This window comes from Canis aureus, chromosome 25 (assembly GCF_053574225.1).
Source record: "Canis aureus isolate CA01 chromosome 25, VMU_Caureus_v.1.0, whole genome shotgun sequence".
NCBI classification, from domain to species: domain Eukaryota; kingdom Metazoa; phylum Chordata; class Mammalia; order Carnivora; family Canidae; genus Canis; species Canis aureus.
Window position 1 is genome coordinate 44,660,949 of NC_135635.1, and position 21,594 is coordinate 44,682,542.

Here is a 21,594-nt window from a genome sequence, read left to right on the forward strand (position 1 = left end):
GGCCAAGCAGCCCACCCGGAGGCTTCTGAGTTGTTCCCTGGCTTCCTTGCTGCCGGCAGGAGGGTCACCACCCGGGCAACTCTTGGCCGCCTCCGTGCAGGCCCTACAATCAACTCTTCTCTCTTCCTTCTGTTTCCTTTGGTATCTTTTCCTCACCATCCTCTTCAACGTGGCAAGCTCAGTTGACTCCTAAAAATGCCAGAGGTACTGTAAGAAGAGGGGTTCTTTGGATGGAGATGATTTAATCCAAGAACTGTTTATTCACCGTCTATTTGTGGCATGATGTTCTGCTGAGTTCCGCCAACTACAGACATGACTGAGGCTCCTTGTCTCTGAGGAGCTTATGCTCTAAAGGAGGACTATTTTTTTTTTTAAGGCACAAATTACTATATTATAAGGCTGAACCATCTATTAGCCCTGGAACCTGGGGAAAGTCACCCAACTCCGAGCTTCAGCTTCCCAGTCTCTAAAGGGGGTTATGAGTTTTCACCTACAAGAGTTATTGTGAAGTAATTTAAGATGAAAGAATATGTTTTTTTCTTTCAATTTATGTGTATCGTCTTTTCAAATGGCTACTAAGTTGTTGGAACATAAAGGCTTATTAACTTCATTGGACTTAACTACTTAAGAAATGGAACTATTAGATTTTATTTATTTGAGAAAGAAAGAATGAGTGGGGGGTGGGGCAGAAGGAGAGGGAGAAGCAGACTCCCTGCTGAGCAGGGAGCCCTCCTGGGGCCTGATCCCAGGACATGCTTAACAGACTGAGCCACTCAGGCTCCCCTACTATTGGGCATTTCCTTTGGCCCAGGCACTGCACGAAAAAGTATTGAGATGCTAAGCCTGACAAGAACCAAGAGCTTATCAACTCTAAGATGCCTTTGGTTTTACACTCTACTTTTATTTCTGTGTGGCAAAGAAAGACCAACCCTGTCAATAAGCTACAATACAGTGCCTCTGAGATAATCCTGTGGAACACAGGAACTGATGCCAGCCACTCTTGCTTTGCAGTTTCTTTCATATGTTCCGAAGGATTCATCCATTTCTCTTACCTCCACGTGCATTGTTTGGCCTGTAATCAGCATATTTTTGTAGGAAGTAGCTTAACTTTTTCTACTTGTGGGTATCTTTCTTAGGTCCCATGAAGCTTTAGATTATTGTTTTGCAATAAAATTTAGAATTTTGGTCATTCCTCCAGTGGCAAATATTTAATGTAAAATATATATTCTGTTGTTCTGTTTCCATGCCTGTGTACCAATAACTTTGGGTTTCAGTGCTGAATCACGGTGTCATCTTTTTGAAGACATTTAAAATGGCAGTTAAACTCAGCACAGGTAGTACCAACCATGCACACTACTCAGACGAGGTGACAATGATATGAAATATTGTGACCGAGTTCTGCCACTCAGAGGCAGTGACAGTTATGTCACGACTGCGTGGAAATGTGTTTGACATTGGCATTTGCATTCAGATTTCAGAGTTGTTCAACTGTGATAAAATGTATGCTTGAGTGTCATCTTGAGTGTCAACTTTTATTGGCGGCTGCTGGCTTCTTTGGATCGTACACTTTGTTAAGGAGGATCGTGAGGCCAAGTGCAGGCTCTGCAGGAACAAGAGCTGTGATCCATTACTGATGTCTTCTGATTGGCGTCTGGGGAAGCTCAGAGGGAGAGCGGCGGCCTGTGTGTGATGCTTTGCTCTCACAGGGTTTGAGTATGGAGAACATTTATATGGCCACTATAATAGGGGTCAGGTGGCACAGTGAGACTCCACAGAGCGGCAGGGAGGCAGATTTGATGAAACTTGCCACCTGCGTGTAGTCATGGGCAGTGACTTGCTGGGCTTGAGGTCTGGCTGACTGGAACATGGCTGTGGCCTTCATGGGAATGACTGCCTTTGGGGCTGGATTGATGGGAAGGGGGCAGATTCATTTTGGCTTTTGGGTTTTGTGGGTTTTTTTTTTTAATATTTTATTTATTTGTTTGAGAGAGAGAGAGTGAGCACAGCAGAGGGGGAGGGGGGCAGAGGGAGAGGGAGGAGCAGAAATCCTACTGAGCGGGAAGCCTGCTGCTAGACTCAATCCCAGGACCCTGGGATCACTACCTGAGCTGAAGACAGATGCTTAACCCGCTGAGCCACCCAGGCACCTGCAGATTCACCTTTGCACAGGTTGAATTGGAGGTGGCTAGTCTATCCAGGAGGTTGTAAGTATAGCCCTGGAGCTCCTTTCAAAGAAGCTGGGCAGGGATCTCTGGGTAGCTCAGTGGTTTAGCCCCTGCCTTCAGCCCAGGATGTGATCCTGGAGTCCTGGGTTCAAGTCCCATATCAGGCTCCCTGTATGGAGCCTGCTTCTCCCTCTGCCTGTGTCTCTGCCTCTCTCTGTCTCTGTCTCTCATGAATAAATAAATAAAATCTTAAAAACAACAACAACAACAAAGAAACTGGGCAGCAAAGTCGGGAACAGGGTAGTGGCTGCAGGGGGACCAGAGGTAAGGAGAACTTGGCAATGGGTCGGGAAGGGGGCATAAGATGCACGAGAGACAGTGTGGGTAGCAGAGCAAGGTGCCAGAGGCCCCAGGAGGGAAAGGGTGAACCTGTGACTGTTCGCACCAGGAGAGCATGGGTTCCAGGTAAGGGTGGCTTGCTGTTCCAGCGTCCCAGGTACTCATTAGCCCTTCTCATCCCAAGGTTATCTGATTCTTCTCCTCCTCCTTGTGGTCACGCTGTGCTTTCTCCCTGGACTCTCCCTTCTCTTCCTCGGGCTGCCTGGCATCCCTCTCACAGGCCTGTGGTCCCCGAGAACTCGACTTCTCTTACTCTGAGGCAGAGTGTTCTCCTGAAGGCCCCCCGCCCCAAGCCCTATCTCAGCCTTACCAGAAGAATCTCCACAGGACCCTCTTACTTTCCCAAATTTTCCTGACTGATTGGGTCCTTTATCCCTTCTGATCAAAGTTTTCCTGCCTTTAGCTTTCCACCAGTTTGGTTTCCCCTTAGAACATTTTCAGGCTTTCTGCATCATTTCTGTCCTCACACTGGGCTTTCCAGGTGACCATTCACCATTAGCATCACACCCATTCGCAGAGTCATGCCCACCCGCAGTCCCTTTATCTTCTTAGAATGAATGTTAGTGTCTATGCTTCAGTTATATTTCAGTTGCTCCAGTTCCAGCCCAGTGACTTATCCTCAGTCCATACAGCCATGGGTTTTAATGGCTGGAAGGCAGGCTGCTAACCATTTCATCCAGCATTTTCCCACATGTGTTTCCTCCCTAGAGATTAAGAGATATTTGGTGGGAGAGGGGGGAGGGGGAAGAATTGTGTGATTAAATAAGTTTGAGAAATGCTGGTTTTGACCAAATTAAACACTTTGGTTTCCCCCCACCACAAACTTTAACATGTTCATAGGCAAATGTGAATCCCTGAGGAGGGGGAGTGTTTCCCATATTTGATGGTGAAACCCTCTTTTGTTCAGCATGTCACTGGTCTCATCCATTGCCATATTTAGCAGATGAGCAAACTCACATGGACTGAGCATCTGACATCACTGAGGTTATTCGTCTTTAGTAGACTCCAGTGACTGCATTGTGGCCACTCTGTGTGATGTTTATGAACCTTTAACAACGCATTCAGCAAGGGTTTGAACTCTGCTATGATGCCTGCGCAAAACTGTTCTTAACTTTCCCAACTGATAATGAGAATTAGCTACAGAATCTGGTGAGCTCATAGCCAGTGTCAGCCTTTTCACTAGGGACCCAGGAGCAGCTGGAGCCTCACCGCCAAATGTGGAGTTCCAAGCCCTTCCTGCCTGAGTTATTCTGCCCTGGACCTTTGCACGTTCCCTCCTCCCCTATTGACAGTGCCCTTTTGCACTTTGCAAGCCCATCAGATGACCACATTTACCACTAGATTCATTCAGAGGAGCCCTCTTCTCATGCCTCCTGGCCTCCTTGGGCAAAATTACTTTCTCCTTGAAGCTCCCAAAATTCTAACAAAATTGTCCGCCCAAATTCTAACACACAACCTAGCACATTCCTTTAACTATTTACTTTTTGTTTGTTTCTTCACCAGACTTGGGCCCTTGAGGGAAAACACCCCTTCTCATTCACTTCTGTGCCCACTGCAGCACACTGTGCCCGTAGCATCACACCAGCGTAGATTTTGGTGAGTTTGGTTTAAATGAATGATCCTTCTCGGGTGAGGCTACCCAGTCAAGGGAAGTGGCAGGGAAGCCACCAGTGTGGGAAATCCATGGAAGCCTTTCAGAGATAAATGGTTTTTGAGGAAGCACTTGGAGGAAGCCATCAGGCTGGCAAGCAAGAGAGGGAAAAACTCTTCCAGATGCAGGGTAGAGTGGAAGGGAAAGACCATGGAGGTGTGGCAGGGAAGCAGGAACAGAGAAGGCAGGAGAAATTATCCTCTGGGACAGAGTAGGGAAGTGAGGTAGGGCAGAGAAGCAAAGAGCTGTGATCTGGCAAAAGAGAGGGGGGAGGGCTTTGAAGGCCCAACGGGCAGCATGAGGAGGTGGAGGGAGGTGGAGGGAGGTGAGGGTGGCCTCACCAGCTGCATAGGCTCCATGCCCATATGGCTTCCAGCTGCCCGGTGGTTCTGTGGTCAGTGCCTCACCCAGATGTTCGCTTAGTGCCCAGGCCAGGCTCTGGCTGGCTCTCAAACATCTAAATGACGGAAACCATCTCAGAGGAGGGTGTATTTTTAGCCAGGGGCTCTGGCTGTGGTAGGTGATGACTCTAATCATCCAGATAGTCGTGGCAGTGGCAGAGAGGCTCGGATGGCTGAGTTAGAATTGAATTGCAATTCTGACCTCCCTCCTGACAGACTATGAGGTGCTGAGAAAGTCGCCTGACCCTTTCCTGCTAGATCACAGTTTGCCATTTGTACTGAGGGAGAATTGATTGAATTTAAAGGATTGAATTTAAAGGATTGAACTTTAAAAAAAAATGAAGAGAGGATATTTTCCAGCTAAAAGGTGCTATGCCGGAGCGTTAATGGTAGTTCTCTCTGGGTAAGAGAATTTTCAGTCTTATTTATTCCCACTTCTTGTTTTCTAACATTTCTAAAAGGAAACAGGTGATAAAGTAAAACCCAAAAGTTACTTTTAAATAGGCAAATGCTAATTAGTTGTAATAAAAAAGATGTAGGATGTACTGGAATAGCAGCTAAAACCTGCTCTTTACTTAACCCTGACACTGACTTCGTATTCAGCACTTAACTTCTCCATACCTATTCTGTGTATTAGAAAGAAATTTAGGATGCCATCTCTTGCCTGTCAGTTGAGCATCTGACTCTTGGTTTCGGCTTGGGTCATGATCTCAGGGTTGTGATCTCGGGATCGTGGGATTGAGTCCTGTGTCAGGCTCTGCACTGGGCGGGGAGCCTGCTCCTCTCCCTCCCTCTGCCTCTCCCCACTGCTCATGCTCACTCCCTCTCTCTCTCAAGTAAATAAATAAAAATCTTAAAAAAAAAAAAAAAAACACATGATAACAAAATTGTTAATGTATATGATGTAAAATTTACCATTAAGTGTATAGTTCTGTGGTTTTAGTATATTCATGCTGTTGTGCAAAACCATCACCACCATCCACCCCCAGAACTTTTGTCATCCCCAGCTGAAACTCTACCCAATCCTGTCTCCTCCCTCCAGCCCCTGGCAACCACCATTTTGCCTTCTGCCTCTGTGAACGTGATGCCACTGGGTACTTCATATAAGTGGAATTATACAATAATTGTCTTTTTGTGTCTGCCTTATTTTCACTTAGCATGATGTCTTCAGAGGTCATCTGCGTGTCATGTATGCATGAACCACATTTTGCTTATCCAGTCAGTCATCATTGAACACTATTGTTTTTTAAAGTTTCTTTAGTGAAGGCTTTTTTTTTTTTTTTTTAAGATTTTATCTATTTGTTCATGAGAGACACAGAAAGAGAGGCAGAGACACAGGCAGAGGAAGAAGCAGGCTCCATGCAGCGAACCTGATGCGGGACTCAATCTTGGAACTCCAGGATCACGCCCTGGGCTGAAGGCAGGCACCAAACTGCTGCGCCTCCCAGAGATTCCCTAGTGAAGGCTTTTAACACCTGGTAGTGTTTCTCTTCCCCATTGGACTGTGAGCTCCTTGGTGACTTCATTTATCCTTGTTCTCTGCTGCAGTGCGGTGGTCAGCAGTGTACTCAATGAATGAATCAACAGGTGAGCCAGCTGGTGCTTGGATCAGAATATTTGCCCAAGAATCAGAATCAGCTCTTCACTGGAACCTGATGTTCTGGGTCAATGGAGCCACAAACCTTTACTTCTCTGAGCCTTCATATCTATGACATTGGGATGTTATCCTCACTACTAGATCATTTGTCTGACCCAACACTCTTTGAGCTTTTCAGGTTAAAGTTGCTATTAAAACACTCAGGAAATTAACACTAACACTTTTTCGTCCCAGAACTCTTCTTGAATTTAAGAAATTCAAAAGCTTCTCCATTTAAAACCATTCAAGACTTGTGTGGATTTATGTTAAAAGAAAAAAACCCCAAACAACAAAACTACTGTTATATGAAAAGAGAATAGCTTGAAATATGCCCAAACCCATGTCTTTCTTTCTGTTTCTGTCATAGCTAGGGCCTATCCCTCCACATCTCTCCTGGCTTCTGTGCCACCAGACTCGCCTATGTCCTCTCCTCTTTCTTCATCCTCTTCTGACCCTGACTTACAGTAAGTCTGCCTTCAGCTCTTTCCTTTTCCTAGAAGATTTTTTCTTATGGCATCTAACCTATTGTTGCTATAAGAGTGATTCCCAAAACTTAATCTCTGCCCAGACTTCTCTCCTGAGCTTCACTTCTGTGCTTTGGCTGCCTCCAGAAGGAGGAGTTCACTTGTCTGACACAAAGCCTCCATTTCTTCCCACATGCCACCATCCTCCCCAAGAACCCATCTTTCCTCCTCCTTGACCCCCAACATCTCATTAATTACTCAGCCAATATCTGTTGCTACTGAATGATTCTAAATGACAGGTGTCCGGCACCATTCTTGGCACATAATTAGTGGGTTCGTCTAATTTTCTGAATTCAGAAAATGAGTTGTCCAGCCTCTAATCCACAGTCTCTCATAGTTCTTTGGCCTCTATTTCCTTTCCCTTCCATCGTGTGTTAACTTCCTAGGGCTGCAGGAACAAAGTGCCACAGACGAGGGGACTTAAAACTGCGGACATTTCTTGGCTCACACTTCTTGAGTCTGAAATCAAGGCATCCGCAGCCATGGTCCTGCTGCAGCCTGGGAGGCAGAATCTGTTCTGTGACTCCGTCCCAGCTGCTGGTGGTTTAGCAGCAGTCTCTGGCGTCCTGGGTCTGGGGATGCATTCCACTCCTCCACCCTCACACAGCAGCCTCCCTGTGTCTCTGCACATAGCCTTCTCTCCGTGCGTGTCTTTCGGTCTGAATTCCCCCGCCCCCTTTAAGAGACTTTATTTATGAGAGCACGTGAGCAGGAGCAGCAGCAGGGGCAGAGGGAGAAGCAGGCTCCTCACGGAGCAGGGAGCCCGATGTGCGCCTGGGCCCCAGGACCGTGAGCTGAAGGCGGACACTTACCTGGCTGAGCCCCACCCCGCCCCGGTGTCCCTGAATTTCCCCTTGTTATAAGCACACTGGTCATATTGGATTAGGGCCCAACCTAATGACCTTACTTTAACTTCCTATTTCCAAATAAGGTCACATTATGGATGGATGGATAAATGGATGGATGAAATAATTAGTCAAGTTGGTCTCAGTCTGCCTTCCCAACCTCTGAGCCATTTATTCCCATCCAAGCATCTGTCCTCTGGCCCAATGTTTGGCTTCCCTTCTCTACACTCTTTCCTTTCCCAGCCTCTGCAAGTTCAGTTTCTCGCCCTCGGCTATGGCCTCTCTCAAGTTCACATCCACACTGCCACCACCCCACTGATGTCTGCCTTCTCCTAACCCTGGTTCTGCACTCGGTGCCTCCTCCATGGCACTGTTCGCTTCCGCTTCCCGTGACAGTGATGTATCACAGAACTGTACTCCTGTTAGAAGGCATCTTACAGATGGGCCAAGACCAAGAGGTCTGCATTTGACCACATGGGGGCATTTTAAAAACTGTGATAGATCCCTGAGCCCCACACTTCAAGATTCTGACCAGCGGGTGTGGGTGGGGGCCTGGAGTCTGTACTTCCAAAAGGTCCTCCAGAGATTCTGATGGCCAGTCAAGTTTGAGAACCAATCATCCAGTCCAACCTCCTTATTTTACTTACAAGGAAGCTGAGCTCCAAAATTGTTGTATGAATTGCCCAAGTCACATAATTAGTAGCAGAGCCATCCAGTGATATGGTTCTCTTACCTTCTCAGTCAGATTGAAGCTGAGGAGCAGAGTCTGTATCTCTCTTATCTTTGTAACTATGTGCTACCATCAGTCTTCATCAGTCTAGACAAGAAATTCAGAGTAGGTGCTACTGTTGAGTCAATAGGCTAAGTGGCCATATGGAAAGCTCCAAGAGGGCAGTTACTACATCTGTCTTTGCTTACCTGGCATAAGGCCTGGCAAATAGTAAGGTGTCAGTTAATATTGGTTGAATGCACGAAGCATCTGCCATGTACCAGGCACTGTAGTAGATGGTTTGCATACGTCATCTCATTTCACTGATCTCAACTATAACCCTATGAAGCAGGTTTTAATACTCCCATTTTACAGATGAGGAAACTGAGGGCCAGAGGTTAGATAATTTGTTCAGGGCTGTGCAGCCAGTAATTGACATAACTGAGGTGGTTTTTTTTTAAGATTTTATTTATTTATTCATGATAGACACACAGAGAGAGAGAGAGCCAGAGACACAGGCAGAGGGAGAAGCAGGCCCCATGCAGGGAGCCCGACACGGGACCAATCCCGGGTCTCCGGGACCACGCCCTGAGCCGAAGGCAGGCACCAAACTGCTGAGCCACCCAGGGATCCCTGACATAACTGAGCTTTAAACCCCAGCTCTGTCTTCAGTGCTTGGTTCTCTTCAGAAGCTGTAAATCACCCCAAAACAATATTGAGTGCAAAGGGATTTAAAAGTTCCAGAAACCTCAGCTTAGATGGTAGCTGTAAGTCAGCCTTGCTGCCCCACGAGGTAATAGGGAAGTTGACCCACTGAGAGTGTTATTGTGTGTGTTTCAGAACATACAGTACCCTGACTACTTGTATGCTTCTCTGAGCATGACTCAGTGCTATCAAAAGCTTTTACAAGTGTTTCATCTTCTTTCCCGTGCCTTTTTAAAAATGCTTTTAGAAAAAAAAGTGCTTTTAGAATGCCCTCCCTTTGTAGGGCAGAATGCTAGCACCAGGGCAAGCAGAGTTCAGAGAGTGTCCTAGCATGAACTGTTCTACTACTAAGTTTCAAATACGAGCCAATGGCTGGGAAACCCGAGTAGAGGGTGTGAGTTGGCCCCACACACCTAGTCCCCAGCCCAGATCACTTGCACAGTGAGCGGGTTTCATCTGTACCAGAGGCATTACGTGTCAGAGACTCCGTGTCTAGAAATGGCAGGGGTCTGATCCTAGCTGTCAGGCATGAGAGAGAAACCCAAGTAGCCACATCCCAGAGACAGAGTTTCAGCTTTGTCATCTCAAATGTTTTTGTTATTTTTTTCTTTCCAGTTTGATGTTTTACTTGGATCTTGGCCTTGAATGTATTCTCCATGTCGACAATTTCCTCATTCCTTATGGCCTCCTTTTCATTGCTTCGGAGATCAATCCTTTCTGAATTTTAAGGTCACCCCTCCCCCATCCAGCCTCAGGGGCAGAGGAGTGAGTAAGCGGGGCCTGTACTCACAGGTTCTTTTGCAGAGAGGCCAGCCTTCCATTCTCATACCCTGCCTCCTCCTACTTCCAAGCACACTTCCATCCTGTCCCTGAATTTTTCAAATATGTACATACATTGGTTTTGAATTCTTACTTATCCTCCTTTCTTTTACTTAAAAAAATTTTTTTAAAGATTTTATTTATTTTTTTCATGAGAGACAGAAAGAGGCAGAGACATAGGCAGAGGGAGAAGCAGGCTCCCGGTGGGGCGCCCGATGTAGGACTCGATCCCAGGACCCCAGGATCACAATCTGAGCCGAAGGCAGATACTCAACCACTGAGCCACCCAGAAGCCCCTATCCTCCCTTCTTTTAAAGGGTCTTGAACAGAATTACTTTAAGGATTCTGTTTTTTTGTGGTTTGTTTGTTTGTTTGTTTGTTTTGTTTTGTTTTTAGGACTCTGGTTTTGTAAATAACTAAGACTCCTTCCCAATGAAGCTGGGCTGGAGACTCCACTCCCAAAGGGGTCCCATTGAGGCCATGGGTGGGCCTTGGGAGTGCCGACAGTTTTTTTTCTTCTTATGCCAGGGTAGCAAATTGCCTGACTACCTAGGAAAACTGAATGAAGTGAGGGGGTCTCGGGGAGGGGTGTTTCAGTGTTGAGTTGTGTAATATGCAGCCACTTTTATGGTGAGGTACTTGGAAGCCATCTGTTGTCTGAATTATTGGATCTATCACCACGAGGTCAATACACACACACACACACACACACACACACACACTATAGACAAAAATCCTTTTTTTTTTTTTAAGATTTTATTTATTTCGAGAAAGAGCTCGTGCAAGCAAGCAGGAAGAGGCGCAGAGGGAGAGAAAATCCCAAGCAGGCGCCATGCTCAGCACAGAGCCTGATGTGGAGCTCAGTGTCATGACCCTGACATCATGACCTGAGCAGAAATCAAGAGTCAGATGCTTCACTGACTGAGCCACCCAGGTGCCTCCATAGGCAGTCTTTTTACAGTAACATCAAAAACACTATCCAAATTCCTTGGTGATACAGCACTAAACTTTTGCTGATTAAATCTTCCTGAAGTTTGTAGACTATGAGCTGGATTCTAATTTTTTTTATTGTAGTGATATGTGTTTAATAGAATCTGACCTGTATTACTTCTGCCAGCAGGGAATTCAGAGTTACCAATCAGAGTTAATGTGGCACAAAGAACTCCAAACTTCTTATTCAGAGGATGTGAACAGGAGTGATTCTTGAATGAAAGCATTGAGTCAGTAATTTTTGTAGCTTAATAGTGCCACGTGCAGTTTTGTAGGCTCAGAAAATTCTCCAAGACAGAATACTGTATAGAAAGAGCAAGAGATTAAGCATCTAGAAAGTTGATTGGTCCCTAATTCTGCAACCCTGGGCCATTTGCCTGACTTCTCTGTGCACCCATTCTGTTGCCTATAAGATGGATGGGCCAGGCTGGACAGGTGGTTCTTGAGATAGTTCTTACTAAGGGGCTAGTGTGGAGATCCTTTCCCTTTCCCAAGTTTCACCTGCATAAATGTTTTTATTTCATGTGTTTCAGCATACAATTTTAGTAAAAAAAAAAAAGTTGTAGTTCTTAAAAAAAAAAGTTTAAAACCACTGGACTAGATCATCACCATCTCTAGATCTTTCTATTTTTATTTTATTTTTTTGCTCTAGATCTTTCTGATGCACTATCAGGTCTGCCCATCAAACTGTCTACATCACTGAATGATACTCTCGTGTTTTAAGGAAGGGTCTCTACACCAAAAGGCCAAGTAAGCCAGGTTCAGCATATAGGCAAGCTCACGCCTTGGGACCCTTCTACTAGAGTCCAAGCCAGAAGGTCCTTTGGGTTACAGAGAGAGGGTTCTTGGGCACTGGCAGCAGTTTTTAGAACAATCAAAAGAGGTAAAGTTCTCTAACACCTCAACCATCCTGGCTGGACTAAGGGAGACCTAGTAGAGAGTTGTGGAAGAGAGAATGAGGTTCCACCTCTCCTGACTTCTTAAGCTGTGTAGTGCAGAAACCAGTATCTGCAGCTCTGAAATGGGGACCAGGAGAGTTGGGTCCCCTCAAGCTGACAAGGTAATTTGAGAAAAGGCAATGTAAGGTGTGATGATGAGACAGTCGTTTCTTGTTATCAGTTTGGCCTCTTTGATGTATGCTCTTTCTGCACCAGTGATTCTTCCTTGACCCCTGCCTATGATGGCCTGCCACCAGGAAGCTTCCTCCGTGCTGAGGAGGGGCAGCCATCACTGCTAGCCGGTTCCCTTCACCTCTGCTCTGCTTCCTTACACCCCTTATCCCCCGTCCTCTTGTATGTTCACAAAAGGTTCCCTGACTCGTGGAAGTGAAATGATCCAGCTTAGATTGTGGGTTTTTTAAGATTTTATTTATTTATTCATGAGAGACACAGAGAGAGGCAGAGATGTAGGGAGATGGAGAAGCAGGCTCCCTGTGAAGAGCCTGATGTGGGACTCGATCTCAGGGTCCTGGGATCATGACCTGAGCCAAAGGTAGATGCTCACCCGCTGAGCCACCCAGGTCCCCGATCCAGCTTAGATTGTAAACCAGGAAATCATTCCTCTGGACCAGAGAGAGAGAAGAGAGAAAGACAGGAAACAACAACAAACCCAAACAGAATATGTGAGAGGAAGACATACATATTCTATAGTTTCCATTAAAACAAAAGCTCTGTGGGGAAGGGAATTGTAACTGTGAAGTGTGCAGTGGATTTCTTTCACATATGGGCACTCAGGAAACATTATTAATGAATGATAATGATTTGTCAAGTGACTGCAAGTGTTTCAGGGAAGGAACAGGGGAGGAAACATAGGGACAGTCTTATATCTCAGTGGGGAATTGCTAGGCAAGCCATCCAGACATCTTTTCTTTGAGGGGTTGTGAATTTCTTGTGTGTCCGGCTATCACTGTGTAATCTTAGTTTGCTCTCTCAGAAAGATGTATAATCATTATATATATATGTCATCATTTTATGTGTATATATATCCATACACATATACATGTATGTACATATGCATGTATATATAAACATACATATATTTCTATAATTAAAATGTGCTTCCCTGAGTTGACTTTGGGCTGGGCAGTACAAAGTATAGCCCTGAGACATTAAGAATAACCTAGAATAATTACCTTTAATACCATAATCATAATAATCTTAAAAAACATCTTCATAAGGGTGAGGGATAAAGAACACAGTAAAATTCCTACAGAACTGTGGAACAGAAGAAGAAAAAAAAGGTGCATCTTTATGTGTGCTAACAGAATCGATGTTGTCTTTATGTGCATATGTGTATGTATTTATGGAGACCGTGTCTGTAAGTCAAAGTAATGAGATAGCCTGACTCATCCTGTCTCTGTCTTGCCTTCTCATTTTTCTCCTTTTCATTTTTCTTTTCTTTCTAAGTTGAGGAAAGGTAGTGATGGTTTGTGTAGATTGTTCGCGTGGTGAGAGAACCAGTGGTCAGGCAGTGGGAGAGTGAGGCGGCGAAGGGAAGGTGGCCAGTAACAGGTGGGCCACTGAGCTGGTTACCATTGGGCCCTTTGAGGTTGAGCCCTCTCTGTCATTGGCTGAGGGTGTCCCAGGGAGCTTTGCTTCCCAGTGCTTAAGTCCTACTAGGAAGAGCAAAGAGGGCTTTGCTAAGCAATGTCCAGTTGAAAGGTGGGCTCCTATGCCCTGAAGTGGGGGGCCTGGGGGCGGGGGCACCAGCTGCATGCCCTACACCTGCATGCTCTACACCTGCAATGCATCCTTGTTGAATTGCACTGTATTTTCACTCTTATAGTCTTTCCTGGATTTCCTAATGGCAAGGGTTATGTATAATATTTTTCAGGTTTTTCAAGTGAAAAAAAAAAAAAAGAAACAAGGGAAGGTCAATCAAGCTAGGCCAGGGACTGAATGAGCAAAGCAGAATAGAACCCAAGGTTCTTGACTATTTTGCCTATTTTAGTTGGAGCATACACTAAACATTCGATAAATTTTTGATGATATGGTCATGGAGACCAAATGGTATTAATTCTCCTCTGTCTCTTGATGTTTACTCCTCCGGTGGTCTCCAGAGTGGTTGTGGTGATGCCCGGGGCCGGGGGTATGGGGGAGTGGTGGCGCCAGGGGCAAGTACAGATGCCAGCATTGTCACAGCGGCTCCTCTTCCCCTGTCTGCTGAATCTCGAGTGAGAGATCCCTTTGAGACAGTGGCAAACTAGATATGCCATTGTTGTCATCCTTGTCATCCTTCATGGTGAGGTCTCTGAAATCTCGTGTGACAGTCCTTCATTACTAATAATTGGTCATTGCTATGACTGAACAGTTCTTCATTAACTGTTTTTGAATCTTGTAAATATCTTAGATTTTTATATATACTTGTGTATATCTCCAAAAGCATGTTTTTTATGGCAGTAGTTGTGAGACGCTTACTTTTTGATCAGCAAAGCTTAATAACATACCTCATCAATTGCATAAACTTTTAAAAAGATACTTGAAATATTCTAATTAAACTTTGAAATGGTTACCATGGGGCAGAGATATTGCAGTTATCAAAGAGTGACTTATTAATAAATCTGGGCTCTGAATAGATTTCTCACTAGTAAGGTTCATGCGAGATCATCCCTATTCCATTTATGGTCATAACTAAGAGCTTCATCTACCTCCTTCAAGTCAGACTCACTTGAGCCTTGTGTACAAGTATGTACCTTCTCCTTCACGTGTTCCTCAGATACTTACTGAACACCTGCGACACACCAGGCGCTTCCCTGAATGTAGGGGTCACCAAAATGAAGACAGTTCTGTAATGTGGTTACTTGAGACCTCACCACTCTGAGCCTGGCATTTCTATAAATTCCATAACTGGAAATTCTTCTACCAAGGGGATTTCAGAGGCCTCACCATCAAAGATGGGGAGGGATGACCAAAACTGAAGGCGACAGAAGAAATAACACCTAAGTTTGCCTGGGGGAGTCAGGAAAGGCTTCATGAAGTAGTGAAGATGAAAGAAGATTTACAGGCAGGTAGGCAGGATAGAGCATTTTATTTTATTTTCCTTTTAATTCAATGAGGACTTAATTTTTTTTTCAAGACCTCATTCATTTATTTGAGAGAGAGAGCATGAGCATGGGGAGGGGCAGAGGAGTAGAGACAATCCAAGCAGACTCTGCACTGAGTGTGGAGCCAGACACCTAACCAACTGAGCCACCCAGGTGTCCTGGGATAGAGCATTTCAAGGTAACAGTATGATCATTCATGAAACAGTTAGTTTTGATGGAGGGAACAAATTTTATAACAACTGTACTGAGATACAATTCGTGTAGAACAAATTTCACTCATTTAAAATATACAATATAGGGGCACCTGGGTGGCTCATTCAGTTGAGCATCTGCCTTCAGCTCAGGTCATGGTCCCGGGGCCCTGGGATTGAGCCCTGTGTCAGGTTCTCTGCTCTGTGAGGAGTCTGCTTCTCCTTCTCCCTGACTCTCTCGCCCTGCTCGTGCTCTCTTTCTGTCAAATAAATAAATAAAATCTTTTAAAAAATAATAAGGTATACAATATGGTGAGTTTTGACAGATATAAATCCCATGAAATCACGACCACAGTCAAGATACAGAACCTTTCATCATCCCAAAAAGTTTCCTCCTGCGCCTTTTACAACCTGACACAGGAAACATTTTAATGCAAACAATGTGCCTTTTGAAAGTCAGGAACATTTTCATCTGAGCAAAACAGTATTCATTATACTTTTGGCATTTTTGACACCAGGCACCGTGAACTGTCCTTAAGTCGCAGGCCATCAGGTACTTCCAAGAATCCTTTGCACTGGACCCCTAAATCCAGGGGTCCTTCCCCATTTCTGGAGGAGGGCAGGAGAGGTTGGAAGGAAGCTTCAGGGGTGCAGGGCTGCTGGCATATGCAGGTTAAGGGGAGGCGGCAGTAGAGAGGAAAGGCAGGGCTGATTGCCAAGGGTTCTGGCTGATGTGTGACAGACTTTAGATTTTAACCTATAGGCAAGAGTCATTGGAGAATTGTGACTGAGAAAGTGATAAAATCAGATTTCCACATTTGAAAAATCACCGACTTGATTGAAATTGAGTCAAAGTTACAAATGATAAGGATTGATTTAAGGCAGAGCTAGTAGTAGGAATGGAGGGGGGCAAAAAACATGTGAAATCTAGAAAGTAGTATTGATGGGCTGAGATGCTCTGGTTGGGCATAGGGTTTAATAAGAGAGCAAGAGAAATCATACATAACTCCAAGGCTTATTGTTTGGCCAACCAGGGGGAGCTTTTTATGGAAGCTGTAGATTATTTGGGCAGGTAGAGTAGGTTTGAAAAGGAAGATGTTTAGTTTTAGATGTGCTGGGTTGAGATGTCTGCTGATGAGAGATAGTTGGGCCTGTGGGTCTGGATCAACTATTTCAGGATCATCCTCATTCAAATCACACATAAGAAAATGTGTTTGGGACCTCCCAGTGTGCAACCAACAGCTAGAAAAGCAAAGTCCTGGCTGTCTGGGAAGCAGTCTCTGACTCCAAGGGCAGGTTAGATCCTTTTGATTTGGATCCTTCACCGCTCAACCTGTTTTAGGTACTTTTCCTATCAAAACATTCATCCCCCATTATGGTAATTACTTCCTAATTGTTTCTTTTCCCCACGAGGCTGTGAGCTTGTGAGTGGCACCAAACTTGGTTCGTTGCCATATCCTCAGCCCCTCTCACAAAGCTGGGCACCTAGTAGAAACTCAACACATACTTTCATGCCGGTCAGTTCAATGCCACCCCAACCACCCACAACTAGGAGATCCTTCTAAGGAGAGGGGGGAGGCAGGGAAGATATTATAAGACAGTATTATAAGACAGTGCCAGAAGCCCTAAAACCAGAGCCTCCTACAACATGTTGTGGGGACACATAGGAGAAAATAATGGAAAGTTCTACAAAGTTCGATTGAGCCAGGCCTTGAGGGGTGAGAAAGAGTTCTCCAATCAAGCTGGGAGGGAAGCACATTATAGGCCTGGGGATATAGTACGGGCACAAAAGAGTGAAAATTGCATATGACCAGCATAGGAGGCTGGGATTGGAAGGATGAGAAGTGGCAGGAGATGGATCTTGAGGAGTCACTGGAGACCCTGCAGGCTTATGGTTCTAGAGCAAGAATTTGGGACTGGACTCTTGATGCAACAGATAGCAAGCAATATGATCAAATTACAGGAAGAAACCTCTGGGATAGAATAGGGAGATTTCACATCCTTCCCCCTGGAAAATGCATTTTTGCCAAGCACCCAGGTGATTCTTCCACAGGTCATCCCGAGACCACACCTGAAGAAACAGAGGTATGTGGGAGAAGCTGGAGCAAGTTAAGGCTGGTGACAGAAGAGGTGCCCTGGGAGGCAGGTACAGTGAGTCCACTGGGAGCTGATGAGGGCCATCCCGACTAGTCAGCCAAAGGAGTCTTCAGAACCTTCTTCTGGGGGGCTGGCTGGCTCAGGGGGTTAGGCATCTACCTTCGGCTCAGGTCATGATCCAAAGTCCTGGGATGGAGTTCCGTGTCCAGCTCTCTGCTCAGCAGCAGCAGGGAGTCTGCTTCTCCCTCTCCCTTTGCCCCTGCCCTGACTCGTGCACTCACATGCTCTCTCTCCCTCTCTCCCTCTCTCTCTCTCTCTCTCAAATAAGATCTTTAAAACAAAACAAAACAAAAAAACTTTCTTCTGAGGCATCTAAAACTTGAGACCTTGGAGGTCCCACAGCATTGGTGATAATAAGGCCACATGAAGGCAATCCTCCCACATGCATGCTTTCATGGTTGGATGTGGGCAGAAAACTTTGGAGACACAGCCAGTAGGGTCCTACCTTACTTCAGATGTAATCTGGCCACAGCTCCTGGTGTCCTGATGACCATTTTAGTCCTAATGTGAGCATTATTATGCTTGTCGGTAAGATTTTGGTAGGAATTTACTGGAAAAGCCAGGGGTCTTCTTTACAAGTCATCTTTGATGAACTTAATAGCATATTTCAAAAGTACTTTTGGCCGTAACGACAAACAAATTGCTTCTGAACTAGATGAGAAAGATCTAAACACAACTTCTAAGCACAGCAGTATCAATAATATCTCTGATTATCTGTATTTGCCCTTAAAAATCTGTTCAAACAAACATAAGCAGGGCAGCCCTGGTGGCACAGCAGTTTAGTGCCGCCTTCAGTCCAGGGCGGGATCCTGGAGACCCAGGATCAAGTCCCAAGTCGGGCTCCCTGCATGGAGCCTGCTTCTCCCCCCTCTGCCTGTGTCTCTGCCTCTCTCTCTCTCTCTCTCTCATGAATAAATAAATAAAAATCTTAAAAAAAAGATTTAAAATAAAACAAAAATAAAGATCCCCCACAGCTTTATCCTTTGCTCTCTGGGGTTACTTTATTCCACTTTGAGATAGAAGTACTTCAGTTTCTCAGGAGATGCTGATTAAGAGTTGAACAAAAAGAAAGTATTTTTATCTATCATCCATCCATCCATCCATCCATCTACCTTCCTATCCACTTATCTCTGGCCCTGAACATTCCAGCCATTAGCAGAGACCTTTCTTTCTTTCTTTTTTTTTTTTTTTTTTTAAGATTTTATTTATTGGGCCGCCTGGGTGGCTCAGTAGTTGAGCATCTTTTTTTTTTTTTAATTTTTATTTATTTATGATAGTCACACACAGAGAGAGAGAGGCAGAGACACAGGCAGAGGGAGAAGCAGGCTCCATGCACCGGGAGCCCGACGTGGGATTCGATCCCAGGTCTCCAGGATCGCGCCCTGGGCCAAAGGCAGGCGCTAAACCGCTGCGCCACCCAGGGATCCCAGTAGTTGAGCATTTATCTGCCTTTGGCTCAGGGCGTGATCCCAGAGTCCTGGGATTGAGTCCCATATTGGGATCCCTGCACGGGGCCTGCTTCTCCCTCTGCCTGTGTCTCTGCCTCTCTGTGTGTCTAATGAATAAATAATTTTTAAAAAAATATTTATTTATTTATTCATGAGAGACAGAAACAGAGAGGCAGAGACACAGGCAGAGGGAGAAGCAGGCTCCATGCAAGGGCTCTCTGGGACCTGAATTTCACACACACACACACACACACACACACTCCTTCCCACCACCCCCACCACCTGGCACACTGTGGTCCTTGCTGCTGGAGTTGAATTTGGCTGCCATCCATACTATGTGTCAGCATCTGGAGCTGACAGTCGTGGGAGCTTGCGGAGGTACCTGGTGGTTAGCGGGAAGGAAAATAGTGAGTGGGGAGTATGAGGTCAGTTTCCAGTTGCCCATTGGTGGAAGAGCACAGACAGGGTTACCATCTCCGTGGGAGTATCTTGGGGAACTGTCTGTGCTTCCACCCTGGGGAATTATTACAAAGTGGTGTGCATTTGAGGGTGGCACCTGGCTGGCTCAGTCAGTAGAGCATGCAACTCTTGATCTCCGGGTCATGAGTTTGAGCCTCATGTTGGGCATGAGATTACTTAAAAAAAAAAAAAAAAAAAAAAAAAAAACTTTAAAATGAAAAATATTAAGAAGGGTGCCTGGGTGGTTGAGCATCCAACTCTTGATTTCAGCTCAGGTCATGATCTCAGGGTTGTGAGATTGAGCCTCAGGAGGGGCTCTGCCCTCTGCTTGGAATTCTCTCTCCCTCCTCCTCTTCTCCTGCTCACACTCAAATAAATAAATCCATCTTAAAATAATAAATAAATAACATAATAAATAAAGTGGTATGCAGGTTGGGCACAAACTCTGGACTTCCTCCCTCCACAGGGTCTTCAGTAGAGAAAGTCTTATCCTAAGAAAGCAGCTCAGGAAAAAAAAAAAAAAAGAAAGCAGCTCAGGGGAACGTCCCCTTGCTTGTGGAGGCTTTGGGCATGTGTGTTTGCGTCCGCTCCCAGACGCACATGACAAATTGTGCACAATGCCTCCTCACAGCCCAACAGGTTTTTTTCTGTTTACATTTAACTAGCTTTGAACAGCAGGAGGAAACCTTAAATATTTCCTCTCTTCTCACAAACCCTTTCTGTAATAAAACAAAATTACCGGAGATGAAGCAGAGAATAATTCAAATAGTCATTTAAATCAAGGACCTGGCTTGGCTTGGCCTCCCTTGGAGACTTTTTTCAGCTTGTGCTCCGCCAGTAAAGGCCAGGCGGGCTAAGATGACCTGAGCCAGAGGCCGGTGGCGGTTCCAGAGCCCAGGGGCAGGGGGCAGTGTAGGCCCTGGCGGCTTCTGCGGCCTCTCACTCTGTACTTGGGTCCCTGGAAAATCAAGGTGAAACTGACACAGAGGGCAGTGCCAGGAGGGGAGAGACCCAAGGGGAGTGGGTCTGGTGCGAGTGGGACCCGGAGGTCACTCCTTGGGGAAAGTTGGAAGGAATTTAGTGTCGTCTGTACACACATCTCAGTCCCTGTCCTTATCATCCACTGGCTGGTTCCTCCTGCACTGGGAACTCTGTAAAGCAGCAACTCCAACTTTCTGCTTTTTTTTCTCTAAAACACACATGAGGCACACTCCCATGGGCATATCCAGATTATAGGCTGCGGCACAGATAAATCAGGCTGTGGGTTAGGAGCAGTTTCCAGTGAAACTCCACTTCTTTCTCTCCCACTCAAGAAAGCAGACCTCCATACCAGGGAGCGTAAGGCATTACTCTGTATCTTGAGCCCTGGGTGCAGGATCTTGGCCAGTAGTAGCTCCCAAATAAATATTTCCTGAGTGAAAGATAGCTTTGAATCCACACTGATTTGGATTTCTGAAAAGTCATTCATAAATTCTAGCATTTTAACTATTAGTGAGCAATTAATCCCAATAAACCAGCAGGATCTTGTGATTGTGAATGACTGTTCTGTGGGTTGGTCAGATGGAATATTTGTTAGCATTTTTATAGGGTCTTAAAGTAGTTTTAGCTCTATAACTGATAAAGCCAAGCACAAGCTTTATCAGTCCTGCCACTTGCCTGTCAGCACTATGTAGATAAACTCATAATAGTTCCCAGGGAGGAACTTTTTAAGAGATTCTTAAGCTGGAGACCAGGGGAGAGATATTTTTTATGTTGCCTGATTACCATAGACCCTTTGGGGGCTTCGCATAGGCTGGCAAGAGGTTAATTTCAAGATGTTACACAAGGATATGATTCTCTATCAGATCCAAATTTGGGGCATTTGTCACCTCGCTGCTGTTGGCAACTTTGAACTCTGAAGGCTGGAATTGGGTCCAGAAGGATACAGCCCTCTCTGTCACCTGGGACCTCCCAGGGGAGGAAAGTGGCATTCGATGAGGGACTGAAGGGTGGCTTTGCTTTGTCATCTAAATGTTTCTCTTTCTGGATGGTATTTTTTTTTATATAAGGATTTATGTATCCCTTTGAAGAATAGCCTTAAATAGGCAGGCATGCTTTAGTAAAAATAATATTTAAAACTGTGGTGTAGGGAATGCCACCACCACTCTGGATGATTCTGGAAAGTTCCATAGCTGTTGGGAGGTTCTGGGGCAGAGCAGGGCAAGTAGAGGAAGCCAGAGTCAAGTGCACCACGATTCCCAGGCAGGGTCTTCAGTGGCTGAGTCGAGATTGTAGGCGTAGAAGTGGTGGTTTTGAGAGTTGGGGGAGCCAGATGATGAGTGTGCCCATAATGATGGAAATGAGTGAACAGGGAGAATTTTGGAAATATGAAGCAGTACAACACAGGTGATCTGAGCAGAAGTTAGGTGTAGACCTCAGTTATTAAGAGCATGAGAGGAGCTAGAGAAGACACT

At 45.4% G+C, this 21,594-nt stretch overlaps 1 protein-coding gene and 1 long non-coding RNA gene across 2 annotated transcripts in view; both read left to right on the forward strand.

Annotated features, from left to right (window-relative positions):
- Positions 1-21,594, forward strand: part of WNT5B (Wnt family member 5B) — a 108,014-nt gene that overhangs the window by 17,753 nt on the left and 68,667 nt on the right. The window lies entirely within an intron of this gene.
- LOC144297691 (uncharacterized) lies at positions 3,610-6,433 on the forward strand. Its single transcript, XR_013364622.1, has 3 exons — positions 3,610-4,160; positions 4,833-5,019; positions 6,165-6,433. It is a non-coding gene; the product is annotated as an uncharacterized LOC144297691 (long non-coding RNA).